The 11,814-nt window shown below is 37.3% G+C and overlaps 1 long non-coding RNA gene across 1 annotated transcript; it reads left to right on the top strand.

Annotated features, from left to right (window-relative positions):
- The first annotated feature begins 577 nt into the window (after window positions 1-577).
- On the top strand, window positions 578-8,072 carry LOC124363325. Its single transcript, XR_006922544.1, has 3 exons — window positions 578-740; window positions 4,099-4,187; window positions 7,252-8,072. It is a non-coding gene; the product is annotated as an uncharacterized LOC124363325 (long non-coding RNA).
- The last annotated feature ends 3,742 nt before the right edge of the window (window positions 8,073-11,814 follow it).

Below are 11,814 nucleotides of genomic sequence, written 5' to 3' on the forward strand. Positions count from 1 at the left end.
TCTGTTTTTTTATATATTACGTAGTAAGCGCACAGTTTTTTTTTAATGGAACTCAGAGCCACGCACATGATTCGTCCCATGTGGCTCTTTATTCATATTGTAATGTGTGATTGATTAACAAATAAAGTCTTTCTGTTTCTGTTTCTAATGCATGTTTGGCAATAGTTGATTTTAGAATGTGTCCGTATTTATAATATCTTTCGTGTTCTTTAAATTTTTTAATGGTTCTCTTTGTCTTCAATCTTTGTGATTGATTAAATTCAATCACAGTTTAATGAAAATAATTATGTGTTCGTTTAAAATGCCGTAACAATGTTAAAAGTTAGGTTCAAGATATTTTTGTATTTTATGATGCCGAATTCTTTTCTACATAATATATATTCAATATTTTAGAGATTTTTACATACTTTACATACTTTTTAGAACATCCTGATTTTTAGAGATACTTTACTACAACAAATTTTAGTTGTCAATGACAGTAGTGTGTCGGAAACTGTAAGATTAAAATGTGGCGCGTCACAAAGTAAAGTTTTGGATATTTAAATGTTAAGGTTATGTTGGTCGAAGATCAGCTGGAAGTGGATGCGCGCGCAGCCATGGCCAGCGCAATCATTCTGCAGATGTGTATAATTCAATCTCTGTCTGTATGAAGGTTGTACTGTGTTTGTTTCCCGAAGTCTGTACAATTCCCAGGCTAATAACAGCTTTGCCTGTGCGACTGAGTCATTTGCCCTCCTTTAGTGAGTTCAATGTCCGCTACTTTTTTATTTCTTATGTAATGAACAATTGTAATTACATTTGTTACATTATTTTTAGTTCTTTTATATGTTATTTCTACTAGGTTCGTCCAATTGTTTAGATATCAATTATGTCGTTACACATACTGTACTTTATTAATACAGAGCGGAGATGGCTGAAAATAGATAAAAACCTAACTATTTTATTTATTATTAAGAATAGAACTTTTATGTTAGCATTGAAGAAGTGTTGACACACGTTGTGTCTAATTAATAACCATTAAACATACACTTGTTTAGTTAACTGTGATGTAATGTAATAGGTAACTGGACTATGACAAAGAATAATGTATAAATGTTCGACTGTTTGACGACGCCCACAACAGATAGTGACTAATGAGTCTACTGATACAATGTCTCTGATAGTGTATTGAACATGATCGTAACTCGTCACCTACAAATATTATTCAATGTAAAGACATTAACTTACCCACATATTAAACTATTTTATGTACTGTACAATTATTAAAGGTTAAACAATAATTGATACAGTATTTTAGATTGTTGACGAATCAGTTTTGCTGCGTTATCAATGGTACTATCTGGGTCAAAAGTCTTATCGCTATGAAGATAACGGACTTGCAATTAGTCAGCTGGGCCTGGGACTCTTTTCAAACTTTCTATAGAAATATACATCTGTCCAGTAAGTAGCTTTCTCTGTGATCTGTGATCAGACTCTATAGAGTTTTATTCTATTTTGTAAAAGGCATTGTTTAGAGAGATGTGTTAGGTTAATTATTTATTTACCTGAAGAAGACATCGGATTGCAGATCTCGAAACGTAGTGTTACTGATTATTTTGTATCTCTGAACGATGGCAAATGTCCGGAAAATCCCGTTTCCTTCACAATCCTTCCATCGTTAAAAATAAACTTCACACAAAGGTGTTTGCCGTTTCAGTGCGGGACAGCAATGATGCTGGAGGCATTAGTGCCAGACCATTCGAAAACAGATATACTTTCTAATCTTAAGAAATAATTTTTAATGCTGTTTTTCTTGGTTTGCATAACAATTTTAGTAGTTTATAGAAAACTATTTAGGTATAATGGAAAAAGTTTTTGATTTTGGGGATAGCTAACAAAATTTGCACATTAATTCTTAGAAGTGAAGCAAAAACCATATGTTATTACATTGAAATAGGATTAAATACAACTCAGATCTATGATAGAATAAGTAGCGGATTTGAAAGCGGGAGGCCTGATATTCAGATGACTTCGATCTAGTCAGTTTGTATATCACTATTAAAGTTTCATAATTACAACTGAATGAAAATTCACTGAACCGATCGGAAGGTTATCCGGTCTCAGAGTTGGACAGATTTATCACTTCTAAATTATAAATTTACGATTTTATGTATTTGTTAAGTTATCAGTAATTAATACTCTTGTCAGAGGATTTAGCTACTTATGGAGGGGGAGCCCTTCATATCTCCCACGAAGTGACGCTGGTTAGTACGGCCATGGTTTGGAATAAAATGTTCGGAGCAATGTTTGAACCCTTCGTACCTTTCGTCGCCGCACTCGGAAACTAGCGAGCGTGCGCCGAGCAATCGCCTTTGCGCACCACTATTGGTACAGGAGAACGCTTATATTTAAACAGAGGCTGTGCTGAACATCGCCACGATATGTGGTCGAATAGTCCTCAGCATGTGGTTCCACTTCACTTACAAGCATATGGACTTTGAGGAAGGACGTAAACTTGTGACGTGCCGTGACGCATCGGGTAGTCGAGCCTGACGCTATTATCGACACGATAACACAACGGCAATTGTTCAACACTGATTAGGAATGGTGTGCACAAAATAGGCAATCAGAAGTGGTGAGGCTCTGCGGCCTGAGTTGATTGTTGACACGTCACGAATGTGGCCCAGTGTCACCACAGAGATGTTGCACCTAAACGGTCTTTGAGACTATCCCGATACAACGCTTGTAGCATAGTTTTCATCGTGCACGATATTTAGGTGCGTTTGTGGAGTGTAGCGATCAAGTGTGGACTGTGTGGCTGAAGTGAAATGGATAATGTCTTTATCATAGAGGGGAAGTTAGAACTTGTGTCACCTCTATACGCAAACATAGAACATAAAATATAATCATTCCTGCTACAAAAGTGATCTGCCATGCATAACCAAAATATATTTAAAGATAAATTTCACTATAGCCTAAATTAAATTAAGTACAAACATTTTTCTTTTACTATAGTCAACAAATATCCTATCCTACTCTAGTTCTTCATTCTCCATTCACTCAGCTTAAATGCAGTTACCCAGAGTGCGACCACATGAACCGCTAACCGTCACTCCCGCCGAGTCCGTAGCAGAGAGGACCGAGAGACTTCAGCCCTAAAGTGATTGGGCTTATCAATATTTTTGATGTTATCTTGGAGGAGTTCCACAAACGACTTACGGAAACTATGAAAGATTTATTATGCAGGGCTGTCCAATTAATTAATTCGTATTGATAATAAAGATGCACCCCTACGAGTTACCTCAGTACACTAATGTCAGACATGGAGACGAAATGTGTGCCTTAATTACTTCAATTACTGCGTGCAACAGACTACAGATGAAGGTCGCGAAGTTCTTTCGATTTTAACAGGAATAATTCCTCAAAATAAGGAGATACGTTATCATATCGTCATAAAAATTAATTTTATGTACATATCAATTACATTTACAATGATTTTAATGTACTCGTAAAAGGTTTGAACGGTGAAATACTAACTGTTCTGGGCTGATCAAGATGAGCACTTCAGCGGCAGTGTCTGACGGCTGAACCTGTAGTTCGTCAAAACATTTCGCATGTCGGATATGAGTGATTTTAAAAGAGCAACTTTATTGAGATTTTTTGTTTTCCAATTATTATACCTCATATTTTATTTAATGTCCTTTTCAATGTATGCAAATTTAAGTAAATTTGTTGATTTACTACTAATAATTTACAGGTGGCAGAAGTGAAATCAAGCAATTAGGTTATTGGCCATTTATTATTAAAAACATTACGTGCATAATGAAAATTAATTCAATATGAAGGATGTGTCTACATACTGTGTTGTGAACTGTTACATAGATTTTGGTACTCCACACTGACAGTAACTCGACCCAAATCTAATAAACATATGTATATAGCAATTCAAAATATATAAAAAACACAATTTAAGTTTTCCTACTTCACACATGTATCATAGCTAGCAAAATAATTAAATTCTCGAATTTATTTCGGCCTCGCCGTGGGAGTAGTTGGATGATAAAACAATGTAAAGGGGTTCTAACCGAGCCTACCAATAATAAATATCTGCTTTTACAGTTGAAATGAGTGAAGCTGTGCCGTGACTGGCTGAAGACCAACCACACAACTGATATGAAAAAACAAGTTGGCTTCTTTTTCTCCAGCCTGTAAGTATTTTTTGTTTAATTTTACAATATCTTTTTATTAGAGTTCTTTTATCTAAATATTATTTCTAAACCTTCTGATAGTATTCTTGTATAATACTATGGAATTCTGACAAGTGATTTTTTTACGTGGAGTTCTGCTGCATATTTTTGTTATAACTATGTTTCACTTCGGCAGATTTATTCATATTCTGACGTCAGGGAATGACCTATATAAGCGGATATGTATTATTGGCGGTTTCACTTTAACACATATTGGCTGGAAATGGTTCTCCACAATGAGGCCGAAATATTTTAAGAAATTAACTATCAAGACTGTTTTGAGAACCGGGCGAGTGAAAATTATGATGTCAGCCAAAAAATCAGATTATTAGCATTACTACAGATGTAAAAAAATATACTTGCATTTACAGTTTTATGGTATAATATGAAGACAGATATGCCGACTAAGCGATTTTTAAGTAGTAACTACTATTGAGCACATTTTTCATTTTTTTGAATTATTTATTTTTGAACGAAGTGACAGAGAGGAATGACTAAAGTCTGTTTCATAAAGGACATAGAAATTGTTATACGAACATCAATAGAATCCGTTATAATAGTTACAATTTACGCACTTCTCATAGTTTATAACAGATGAATGCACAATTCCGGTTTTCAGACGCAACTAACAGATTACTATGCCGGACGACTGCGCAGTGACAATCAGCTCAGTTCTGTTAACAAGATAATGGGGGCTGTACTCACACAACAAGGAGAGCGGTGTGGCGTGGCGTAGTGTATCGTACAGGAGCCAGCGTATGCGTACTGCTCTCCAGCGTACTGTCGGAGCCGATGGTAGCGCGGGACTGGCCGGTCTGGCCCAGGCGCGGTGAGCCTGCTGCCTTGACCTTGTACCGCACTTTGCAGTAGCAAGTTGTTACCCGCGGCACCGCGACAAACACGCTAGTCATTAATATACCGACTTCAAATTACCGTACAGTATGTAGTTACATAATGAATTTATATAAGGAAATTAATTAAAACAAATTTGTTGTCAACATACTCGAATTTGTAACCGGCCTGATCATCCCCAACAAAATTATATTTAACTCAATGTGTCTCTCTTTGTTCTGTAAATAGAACGTTTCTGTCGATACAGAACATACAGAACGTAGACAACAACAAACATAGATAAACATATCACAGCGGTGTAACGTTTCCATTGTGTCTCTCTGCCAATTAAATGACATCGACACTTTGTTATCAAGCGAGTTTTGCCTTTTTCCAAATGACTAGGCTACTTGTTAACAGTTTTCTTGAATGTTTTTATTAACTTTATTTTGTATTATGAATGTACAATAAGTTAATGTAAAGCTTAAAAACGTATCGATTTATAAAATATCTAATATTTTATTTACTTTTTTGATGAAGTTGTGACAATTGAAGTTGTTTATTTTTAAGGGATTTTGAGGAAACATATTTTCCAGTCCAATACTGCTCCGGCTAGCCCCTGAGTGCAGGGACAACAGATTTCCAAATTTGATTAAAAGTGCCCCAGTGCTTAAGGTATCGAAATCTGCCTTAACTACAACAACATTTAATAGTACAGACGAGTTCATGGCACTCCATTGGGAGCCCACAGGGTCAGTAGACTGATTGGATTCCAGAGTGGAGTAATTTGTATGACGGATGTGTGGATGTATACGTTGTGTGTTAGAAAGGAAAGTTTCTGATTTATAATAATTATAAGTAGTCTAAATGACGATTACCTTTCAATGTAGAACTGTTAATACAGTATCATATTTATTATTATTACAGTGGTTAGACTTATTGACAGTATTAATTCTCAGTTGTAATGGGCGTGTGAACTGGGAAAATACACACAACCAAGCCAGCCAGACTTTGACAGCCGAAGGAACATTTCCGACCAGACAGGCGGTAGAGCGGTTTATTGTGTAATTTGATAGGTAGTAATCTAGCAGACAGAAATAAAATACTCGGTGTAATATATTCTGGCGGCGGTTTGGTCCGACCTCGCGGTGGAGATGTGAGGATCAGTTGTCTATCGGGACACGAGTAATATAACGCATCTGAGGTCTGAGGTCTGAGGTCCAGCGAGTGTGTAGATGTTCCCAGTTTGTTCCTTATCCGAGGGTGCGACTTTATCTTGGCCATTGATCAGCAGGCAGGCGTTATACATCAACAGTAAAATTTCCCAATTAAGAGAAATACAGTGGAAATTGCTGTGTATGGTGTCAGGGAGGCATCACATTTTTTACTAACTGAGCTCTGCGCGTTCAAGTCAGGACATTATTTTGAAATGCAGATTATTTTTAAATAATTTTTAGAGCCTTTGGAAAATCATGGTAAATAGGGTTAGTTGAAGAAATAAATAATAAATCAAACTTTTTAATTGGGAAACATAAACAAGCTATATCAGTGTCAACATAAGCGTTGATATATTCTTTAATTCCGTACTTGGCGAGTCGACTGAAGCTATTTAAGAGAAATAATAGTGCTAAAAATAATTAATTCTAAACATTATAAAAGTTATTATTACGGTATATATTTTGTAGTAGGTATATAATAAAACATTAAAATCTGAATTAATATATTGGAATCTAAAAATAAAGCCTGTAATGCAGTAAAATGTTGAAGGAAGGTATAGGTGGTGAGGTAATAAGTGAAGGACTATGAATTCTATTAATACAATTATTACTGCAATAAATAAACTTCCGACTCACGTATTGTAATTGTCGCCATCACCACTTCGTGTCCATAAAACCACATTACAAACTATAATAAAAACCTGCGATAACGAGAAATGCATTTAAAATATAATCTTTAATTATACTGTTTAAAAAACCATAAATACAGGTTATTGTCAATAACTTCATTTAGTGCAGCCACTAATACTTTCAGTATTTTATTACTGCTTCCCTGTATGTGGCAATAGTATTTCTAGGGAGGCCATGGATCGTATCCAGAGGTTTGAAAACTCAGCCGTTCGCTTTCAGTTTTGCTTAAGAAGGTTCAACCATGTACCCCCGTACCAGGAAACTTAATACTCGTATGTTGCCCGTAGACGCTGTATGCAGGAAGTGAACTTACTGATGACACATAGAGACTCTCTTCCCGTGACGAGGTGTCTGAGCGCAGATCTCGCCATGCTGGGAGGCTTCACTTACTTAAGAAGGTTCAACCATGTACCCCCGTACCAGGAAACTTAATACTCGTATGTTGCCCGTAGACGCTGTATGCAGGAAGTGAACTTACTGATGACACATAGAGACTCTCTTCCCGTGACGAGGTGTCTGAGCGCAGATCTCGCCATGCTGGGAGGCTTCACTTACTTAAGAAGGTTCAACCATGTACCCCCGTACCAGGAAACTTAATACTCGTATGTTGCCCGTAGACGCTGTATGCAGGAAGTGAACTTACTGATGACACATAGAGACTCTCTTCCCGTGACGAGGTGTCTGAGCGCAGATCTCGCCATGCTGGGAGGCTTCACTTACTTAAGAAGGTTCAACCATGTACCCCCGTACCAGGAAACTTAATACTCGTATGTTGCCCGTAGACGCTGTATGCAGGAAGTGAACTTACTGATGACACATAGAGACTCTCTTCCCGTGACGAGGTGTCTGAGCGCAGATCTCGCCATGCTGGGAGGCTTCACTTACTTAAGAAGGTTCAACCATGTACCCCCGTACCAGGAAACTTAATACTCGTATGTTGCCCGTAGACGCTGTATGCAGGAAGTGAACTTACTGATGACACATAGAGGCTCTCTTCCCGTGACGAGGTGTCTGAGCGCAGATCTCGCCATGCTGGGAGGCTTCACTTACTTAAGAAGGTTCAACCATGTACCCCCGTACCAGGAAACTTAATACTCGTATGTTGCCCGTAGACGCTGTATGCAGGAAGTGAACTTACTGATGACACGGTAAACGGACTGTAGGTCCACGTCGTAAAACTGCCGGAAGCATTTCTTACCTACTTCTTAAGGGGTGGACAGTGGGTCCCAGGCCCGGGACCGTGGACCCTACTGTCCGACTCACGGGTTTCTTTTGACGAGGGTTTGACAGGGGATCGCCGTACTCACTCTACTGTCCTTGAACGGATGTTTCGAGATCTATACTCTATATCTTTTAAATATTATTCATTAGGCTACTGTGTTTTTACTAGTTCTTTCTAACTAGCTGCAGTATACAGCTACAGAAAGAATGAAACAAAAAGCTAAATGCATAAATGAAAGTCGGGTTTATTTTTTTAAGTATATTGTTAAGTAATACACTATTTATAACTTAAGAATTGCTGTAACGATTATAATGGTCTTTTAAAACAACTATTAAAGTATCGTAAAATGCACGGAAAAAATCAGGTAATTAGAACAAGAATGTTATATAATGCGAGTCTGTTAAACTGTTCTGTTTAAATGTTATTTTATGATAGCACAATCATATGTGTAATAATTTTACCATTATTTTCTATTTATTTATATTTAGTGTTGAAAGCATAGAATTAGCTTGATTAACCACTACTTATTTAACCTTTTATGCAACCATTGTTGAACACATAGTAAGAAAAATATTCAGATAAGAAAATTAAAAGTTTTGGTACCTAATACAAATCTACTTTTAATTGTACACTTTAGCAAATATTAAGTATTCAGTGTTTGGTGAGTACTGTAAAGCTGATATCAAAGAAGCATTTACTATAAATTTAAAGACTGTTCAAAAACGCAAACTTGGTCGAGGAAACAAAGTAACAAAGCGAACTAAGGCACAAAATATATTTAGCCAGGAATAAATTACAATCACTATAAGTATACACTTTTAGGCATATTTCCTGGATCGTAGGAACAAAGAAATCTCAACGTTGGTGTCGGAAATATAAATTATGCGAACTACTTCACTTACTTAAGAAGGTTCAACCATGTACCCCCGTACCAGGAAACTTAATACTCGTATGTTGCCCGTAGACGCTGTATGCAGGAAGTGAACTTACTGATGACACATAGAGACTCTCTTCCCGTGACGAGGTGTCTGAGCGCAGATCTCGCCATGCTGGGAGGCTTCACTTACTTAAGAAGGTTCAACCATGTACCCCCGTACCAGGAAACTTAATACTCGTATGTTGCCCGTAGACGCTGTATGCAGGAAGTGAACTTACTGATAACACATAGAGGCTCTCTTCCCGTGACGAGGTGTCTGAGCGCAGATCTCGCCATGCTGGGAGGCTTCACTTTCTTAAGGTTTGCTTAGAATTGGGGAGGAAGAGTTTGAAAAGCTTCGGCCCCAAACTTTACAACGAGCTCCCCGATAAACTCAGAACATTGTCAAACAGTACCTTTAAAGTTAATGTAAGCAAAATGTTAATGCTTTAACTTCCCAATTATGTTAAAATAATTTAGTGACAAGACAGCAGTAGTTTTGAAAAACTGATTTACTAGAGAAACGCTGGAAATAGGGCACTTTTATTTGATTTGATAACATCAAAACAGATTTTTTACTTTTAATTGAAACAATACACGAGTATACATTTTATTATCATTTTTCAACATTAAAAATATTTAATAGTAGTGTAACGGGATATTACTCAAACAAGAAAACCAATATGACCAAAATCTATTCAGTAATATAGCACGGAGTGTAATAGAACATTTATATGATTTCCGGCAAAGAAAAATTATTCTATTCAAGATTTGTAACGTATATATTTCCCTCACGAATTAACTATTTTTACTTGCAACTTATTTACATAACTTATCGCCTCGCAAACGAGTTTGGGTTTGGTCTTGGTTACTAATGAATATTTCAATTAGAATTTTGGAAATGTTCTCCTACAAAGTTGATCACAAAAAGTTAGCAACAAGCTCATTCTGTAACTGGAGTTGAATCTCTAGTCAGAATGAAATATTTAATTTAAAAATATCTGTAACACTGTTATTCTATATTCTGATGAAAATGACAATTTTGTAACTTAATTGTTTTAAACAGGCTACCGTACGTTTAAAAGCCTCTCTATATTTTTAAATAACTTGCTAGTTTCATGAATTCTCTCCAGATGTAACATTCTTTATTAGTCTTCGTTTGTAAGTAAAAAATAATTTAAAAAGTCGTAATAAAAATTTTGAACGAGAAGTTATTATCATCATCTCATATTTTTCGGCGTACGAGGTATATAAATAAAGAAATGAGACTGGTCCGAAGATATGTTGTATGTACAATATATGAACTCTAGTTTCTTCAAATTTGTTCCCTTGGGAAACCACTCGGTTTTTCCACTCTCGTAGTAGTGCTGGAAATTCGAGACTGGAATGTCCTTCAGCTGGTCGGACACATTTTCTTTATGTTTTCTGTTATTCCAAAATTATTTTCTTTGAGGTGACTTTTTAACTTAGGGAAAATGAAAACGGTAAAAGGACTTAAGTCAGGAGAATAGCAACGATATGAATGTTTTTTTTTTTTCTGGTCAAGAGCACAGTAATTGAGAGTGAAGTGTGGCAAGGCGCATGGCCATGATGCGGCATCCAGTTGCTGTTGCATGGCCATGATGCAGCACCAGTTGCTGTTGCACGGCCATGATGCAGCACCAGTTGCTGTTGCACGGCCATGATGCAGCACCAGTTGCTGTTGCACGGTCATGATGCAGCACCAGTTGCTGTTGCACGGACATGATGCAGCATCCAGTTGCTGCTGTTGCACGGCCATGATGCAGCACCAGTTGCTGTTGCACGGCCATGATGCAGCACCAGTTGCTGTTGCACGGCCATGATGCAGCACCAGTTGCTGTTGCACGGCCATGATGCAGCATCCAGTTGCTGTTGCACGGCCATGATGCAGCATCCAGTTGCTGTTGCATGGCCATGATGCAGCACCAGTTGCTGTTGCATGGCCATGATGCAGCACCAGTTGCTGTTGCATGGCCATGATGCAGCACCAGTTGCTGTTGCACGGCCATGATGCAGCACCAGTTGCTGTTGCACGGCCATGATGCAGCATCCAGTTGCTGTTGCATGGCCATGATGCAGCATCCAGTTGCTCTTGATGGTCTCATGAGCATGACTCTTTTCCGCAGCCTTTCAAGGATTTTACAATAAACGTATCGCTTCACAGTATCCTGCAGGCAAAAGCTCATTATGGACAATGCCAATGGAATCAAAGAAAGAAAGCAGCATGGTTGTGACTTTAGATTTGCTTATTCTTGCCTTCTTCGGACGATGAGAATTGAAATTGTGCCATTCCTTACTCTTATGTTTTTCGCGAGTCATACTGAAAATTCCAAGAGTCGTCACCGGGGATATCGTCTTGTAGAAAATCAGCATCTCTTTTCAGTTCGTCCTAAAATATCTCGACAAACTCCAATTCTGTTCTTTCTCAGTTTTTGGAACCCTCATCAAATACTTCTTTTGTTTTGTTAGAAGTTTTTTTACAACTCAAATGACAATAATATACTAATTAAATTAAAATTGAGTGGTATTCAGCTGTTTGGTTAAACATATGAGTACTTCAAAGGGTTATAGTGTTGCTGGTTTGGTAGAAATATCTGTCTCATTACTTTATTTACTCGGAATTATCGAAAAGAAATGTTTAAATCTTCTCATTAAACAACTCTAGTACTTGTTGCAGAGACAACAAAGTGT

Source organism: Homalodisca vitripennis, chromosome 5 (assembly GCF_021130785.1).
Source record: "Homalodisca vitripennis isolate AUS2020 chromosome 5, UT_GWSS_2.1, whole genome shotgun sequence".
Lineage (NCBI taxonomy): Eukaryota > Metazoa > Arthropoda > Insecta > Hemiptera > Cicadellidae > Homalodisca > Homalodisca vitripennis.